Source organism: Aptenodytes forsteri, unplaced genomic scaffold, assembly GCF_000699145.1.
Source record: "Aptenodytes forsteri isolate BGI_AS27 unplaced genomic scaffold, ASM69914v1 Scaffold72, whole genome shotgun sequence".
Classification (NCBI taxonomy): domain Eukaryota; kingdom Metazoa; phylum Chordata; class Aves; order Sphenisciformes; family Spheniscidae; genus Aptenodytes; species Aptenodytes forsteri.
The window spans coordinates 6836573-6843011 of record NW_008796193.1 but is presented as its reverse complement, the minus strand read 5'-3'; positions in this window follow the sequence as shown (position 1 = coordinate 6843011).

Below are 6439 nucleotides of genomic sequence, written 5' to 3'. Positions count from 1 at the left end.
TAAGGAGAGATTCAGAGGTGTCCCTAATCCCTTCCCCTCCTTCCCAACTTAGGTGTTGCAGAAGACCTAGATTACCCTTCCAGCTTCTCCCAGAAAAAAAAAGAGTTGATGTGCTGTTCTTATCCTGCTCCCTTTCCACTCGCAGGCAGAATGTCACTACTGAAGTGGGGAGAACAGGATGTGTTTTGTGCAGTACCCTTCACTGGCTAGCAGTCCATCAGAGAGTAGGTTTCTTCCAAAGTGAAATCCAGATAAACTTGTGTGTTTCAAGAAAAAAAAAAAACACAACCAAAAAACTTGCAACATTGCAGACACATCATATCCTCTGTTCCACATACACCAGTCTCTCAGCAGCACTTTTATTAAATAATTCTATCAAAACAGAACAGTAAAAAGGGTTATACACAAATTATTTCTTGTCCACTATGTATTTACAGGGTAGTGTTTTCCATGCTTGGTTTCAGTTAATTCAATGGATGTTTGGGTTGAAACAATCTCTGCAGGGTCCCTATAAAGTTTTCCTTCTTCTCATCTACAGGTCTGACCATATGCCCTCTGATCCTTTCAACTATACCCCACTTGAGCAAAAGCCTCCCTGTTCTTTGCTGTGGTTTTTTTCATTTCTTTCTTGCTCTGCCTACAGTCTTGAGTCTTCTCTCGCAGTCAGTTAGCTGCTCTTAAAGAAAAGGAGCAATTTCCCCCTTCCTCTTGATGGTTCCACCTAATCCAGTAATTCTTTTTAATGCAGTGTAACATGCAAACCAAGAGCAAAATGCAAACCCAACACTGCCCGTTACAGTTTCTATCATCAACCTGTGCATTAGTTTAAACTTTCAACCTTAACATCACCAACAAAACTGCAAAACCCTCCGCTCTCTCCTCAGAAAAACACTTAACATCTAGAGAAAGCTCCTTATAAACTCATGGATGAAGAATGCCATTAAAGCCTTCTCCTAGGCTTGTAGCTTTCTTCTTGCTCTTCCCCAACCTTCTCCTATCTGCTCAGCCCAAATTTTCCTTGCTGGCTGACAATGTTGACATTTCAATTGTAATCTTTAGGTAGGAGAGGAGCAGATTCTGTTGCAAATCTGAACCTACAGCATACAAAGGGACAAGAGCCTACCCGATAGCTGATTCAGGCCTTGATCCTGTGATAATCTCCATGTGGGGGAAACGTAAGAATCAGGACCTTCATTTTGAAGAACTATTACTCACTACAATTCATTGTCAGGGAAAATAAAGGCTTTAGTCTTTCCAATTTCTTTGCTACAACTAGCACAAGCTTGTTTTCCTAATACTTAATAGAGTTTCACGGCACAGGCATGCAAATTTCAGCGCCAATCCAGGCACAATACAAATTTCAAAAATGAAGACTCGAGAGTAATAACAATCAACATAAAACCAGAAATAACGTAATAGCCCTGGTAAAACACGTCAGCATTATCTCATTGCTCTTTCCTCAAATAAGAAGCATAACTCAGGACAACACAAGTAAAAGATGTTAAGTATCAAACTTCACTTTAGAAATTATTAGGAGAGAACATATTCACATCTAGATTCTGTATTCCTCAGTTCAGCTTCAGGGAATTTTGTGACTAATTTACTAACAATTACAGACCTTGCCTCTCCATCATTTCCCAACAATCTTACCTGTTTTTTAACTGAACTAGGAAGTCAAATAATGCCCACTGCAAGTCAGACGGATTCTCTTGTGATTGTCATGAACACAGATATACCACCTGCCACACATACACACTTCATACCTGGTGTCAAATTGCAGTGAAATCTTCTTTGTTTGATTAAAAAAAAATCCACAACCATTCTTACAAAGTGAGAGAATCTCAGTTTATAATTAGTGTCACCCACACTATGCTCTAATAATTATGATTATCAATTTAATGACAAAGTGATGCTACACATACCAAGCTAATTTAGCCACAGGTAAGAGACTGCGGCATTGTATTCTGGTACAGATGTTGAGCACACAAAAAGATAGTAGAATCTCAAAAAGGACAAATGAAAAGAAAAAGAAAAGAGATGTGAAACATGTAATTGGCAGACTGGCATAGCCAAAGAAGGTGGAATATGGGCAAAAAGCAGCAAAAAAGTTTGCAGAACCCCCACCCCCCAAGATATTCTACCTAAACTTTATTTTTACAATATATATCTAAAAGTATAAATAAATAATGTGCTTAAAAGTGCCTAAGAGATTCTGTATCTTGGTGCCCCAAGGTGAAAGTCTGCAACCTTTTAACAGCTTGGTAGTACAGCCACTGCACATATAGGAATAAGCAATGTAAGATTTGGCCAGCTGCACATATGACAACACATAACTGTGATTTTCACTTAAACAAATGTTTAACAGCCTTATATAGGCATTTAACAGGTACATCACAAACCTTCTCAAAGCACAACTATCTATTTCACCTTCTGTCCAGTTTGTGGAAGATACAGTTAAGAGAAAGTACTGCCAGATTTCTGCAGAATTGGTCTGCTTTAATGGAAAAGTTTACTTATGTACAACATACCAGCTGCTTTGGATAGTCCAGTAAGATAAAGCTTCCAAAAGAAAAATAATCTTCTATCATGAGGTATTTTAACCCCAGATGGAAACCTGAAGATAGCAGTAGGATAAAACTCTTGACAGAAGAAACTACAAAAGCTTCAGGGTTTCTCTGGAAAATAGAAAGGGAGCAGTTTAGAAACACAGTAGGCAAAATAAAAGGTTTTGTACTCCAACCGAGAGTTTATTTCTTAAACACTCAATAATTTTGCCTTCCTCTTGATTTCAAAACCAGACATTCTGCAGAAAGGATAAAACCTGTAGCACATCTATTTCATTTGAGCCCATTAGGGCTTATTACTTTTCCCCTGTGAATGACCTTCCATACACCACCACAAGGCTGACCGATAGAAGATCCAGAGGAATAAGGTGCTATAAAATAACTAATCGGGCAAATAGAACAGAACTTCAATTTCTAAATAAATGGAAACTCTGATGGCAAAAGAAGTCACTTCCAACCTCATTTAAGGGAAAAAAAAATAATTCTGGTTCCATGAGGTTTTCTGCATTTTCTGTTTTTGATTTTGATATTCCTCATGATGCCCGATTCCTGCTTCCTATAAATCAGCAGTAATAACTATTATTTCAGCATTGTGCCCCTATGTATATATGGCCACCAACGCGGCCACAAAGCTCTAGCTGTAGCAGCTTGAAGGACCAAGGCTTAAAAACCATGAAGCTACCTGTTGTGTAACAAGCACAAGATTAATATTTGTGTACAGAACCTGAACAAAATCAACTTTCAGCATTTGGCAAAACTTAAAACACCATTTGCCAAAAGGGGCATCTAGATGATTAGTTTCTGGAGAACACAACCTATATATAGGTAATAATTCATAAACCTTATGGTTTCAGAAGTAATATATGACAGCTCTGATCCTTTAAGCACTCATTATTAAAGCTACTCAGATACATAAGTGTTTACTGACTTCGTGTGTTGAAATGTGAACTAACATGAACTTATACATAGCTTTTAAACACCCAGTCCCTTTCTGCACTGCATACAGGTTTCCTGAGCAGCAGAGAAGGAAAAGGGAATAGATTTAGACAAGATTAGAGCAGATACTTGCAAATTTATGCACAGAAAACTTATTTTAATTCTGATACAGATTTGGAAAGCTTAGTGGCAGCATTTAGGTACCGTGGTCAGTAAAGAGATACAATAGCTGACACCCATCACCCATGCCAAAGTACTCTAGAGATGGGTGGTGCTAAGGAAGAGAAAGCAACTGTTTCTCCCTTCAGCTAGCAGAAGGTAGAACAATATTTCATGTATCATATACCTCCTAGAAACACATGGCACTTAAAGAAGCCCTGTAAAAAGACCATGTTAGAAGTCTCCAAAATATCCTCTTCCTTAGCAAGTGTGGCATTTTGTAACTCTGGCTTTGTTTTCTTCATCCAAGATAATGTGCCCACAGTGACGTGCAAGCTGGGACGCATCTAGTTCTCCTTTAGTTCTGATAGGAAAGTGTAAGAAACTGTGGGAAGAAACGAAGTTTGGATTGTCCCATGGAGTAAAAATATATACAGCATATTTTAAAGGAATTATGACATTTCATCTTCAAATGCTGTATTACAAATTATTTCATCTAACAATTAATTATTACACCTCTAGGCTCAGACAAGAGTCTTGTCCAGTTGCTGGTATCAAACATGTACCAATAATGCAAATCCCTCCATCTCACCTCAACTCTTGCCAGGCCTTCCCACTTACAGATAAAAGTTTCCTTTCTCCTCAGTAAAGATGAAATCTCTCTCTTAAGCAAGCAGAGGCTTCCCAAGATCTCCCTTTCTGGCTTTTCTTTAAAGGGCTGTCACAGGAGAAGGATTAGGTACCAGTTATTAACCCGTTCCCAACCCATGTGGAAGTTTGCACATTTCATAATGTCTGTCCTTTTTCTCTAAAAATGAGAAATTTCACAATAGAAAGAACCACTAAGTATAAATCTGTAAAATGCCCTTTGCGAGTAGAGCTACCAGTCCTTCTAAAGAGGGACTGGGGAAAATGAGGAAAGAAATAAAATAAAACTCCCTTTCAGGACAGTTTTCTCCTGAAAGCCACTAAGATCTGGATCTAGCAAAAGGCTCTGTCAAGGCGGAAGAATCAAACCTCACGTAATTAATTACAGGGAAGGAGTCCCTGTCTCTTACTTTATTGGTTTAGATGAAATGAAAAATTTAACACTAGTCATGTCCCGGTAAAGCCATTAGCTTGCACAGCTCTACCCCGCTTTTTTGATAGAAAAGGGACAAAAAGGAAACCATCTTAAAACCAAATCCTCTTCTACATATGAAGAAACTCTAGCTAGCTACCAGACCCATACATCTCTACAGACTTTTTGTTCCCCCATAAAACAAACATCTAGTTGTTTTCCACTGGCTAGCTCCCCTTTCCATATTTGAAAAGGTCTTACAGGCTGTTAGGGGCCTTGTGCTCTGCGATGAATGGATTTGATTCCTTTTATATCAAACATAAAAGTTTCCTTTTATTTGAATCTCATGAAACACTTGTACAACAGTACAAGAACCTTAACCAAAACCTTTCTTCTATCCTCTTTAAAAGGCAGCAGGTTATTTTCTTGTAGTGTTATTTGGATGACAGGGAAGGAAAGAGACAGAAGACTACCTCCAAACATTATCTCAGAAGACATTAAATCAGGCACTTGAAATTTTAGTGAAAAAAACAATTCAAGCTCAAACCGAAATTATGACATATTCAAAGTGAACACAGTACTCCCAGAAACTATACAGCAGAAAAGAAAAATTCTATCTTCTACTGCAAGAGCCAGCAAAATTACAAGCTGCTTAGCCGACGATCAGCTCTCATACTAAACTGCTTACGTGAGGGCTTGTGAGTCCGAGGCCTTAAGCAACCAAAAGCTAGCTGCCTTTGATCACTAGGTCCTTCAGGAGCCCATGCGGACACTGACACGTTCTACAAGCACAGAGGATGACACTGAAGCTTTTCACTCCTGCAAACTAAATATCAATCAGGCAGTAGCACTCAGAGCTTTGAGTCGTGACCAGTTTGAAATAGTACCTTAGGGCTAAAGGCTGGCACGGTCTCACTGCTGCGTTGTTCAGTTTCCAAACTGTGACTTCAGATTAGAACTGCAGGCAGACAGATGGACACTCGACAGTTGTGCTGCATACAACACTGTATTATTAATAGATGACACTATGTTATTAATAATATTCAAGTGCCAGGCCTGTAATTCTCCCTCATTTCATAGTAATCTTCAGCAATCAAATAACTGAGCTTGCCCGTCTGGAACCAGTGCCTGACATGACATCTCCACCGACCGCCCCAGCGGTCGGTCCCCTGCGCCGACAGCACAAGCAGGGAAGGCTCCGTTAGCGCGGAAACGTCCAGGACTGGGTGGTAATGCGTCAGGAACGGAAAGGAGGCGGCAGGAGCACAGCTCACAGGAAGATGGCATGGCCAGAGCGGGGGAGCGCATTACTAGAATAAAAGACAAGAAAAATGGGACGGAAGAAAACCTACTTTTTTAAAAAAATGAATCTGGTGTGCGAGAAGGCTCTAGATCAGGAACGAAATCGCTCATTTACATCAGGAATAAGATCTGTACTATCATTTTTGTAACGCCTTAACACTGTGCTCTGTTCCTCTTGCAGCAATTGCTGTCTAAGGCCAAAGGCAGACCTCTCCCAGAGCTAATCTCTCCAAGACACCCATCAGTGCCACCTCCGTGCCGGACCGCGCCATGCCGGCAGCTGCCGGGCACTGCACAGGACCGGGGGTCTCCAGCCGTCCCCCTGGCCGAGGTGGTAACACCTTCCTCAGGGAAAGGTCCCTGCGGGCTGCCCCCGCTCCACTCCCGGCCTGCGCCCACGCAGCTGTTCCCGCCGTCC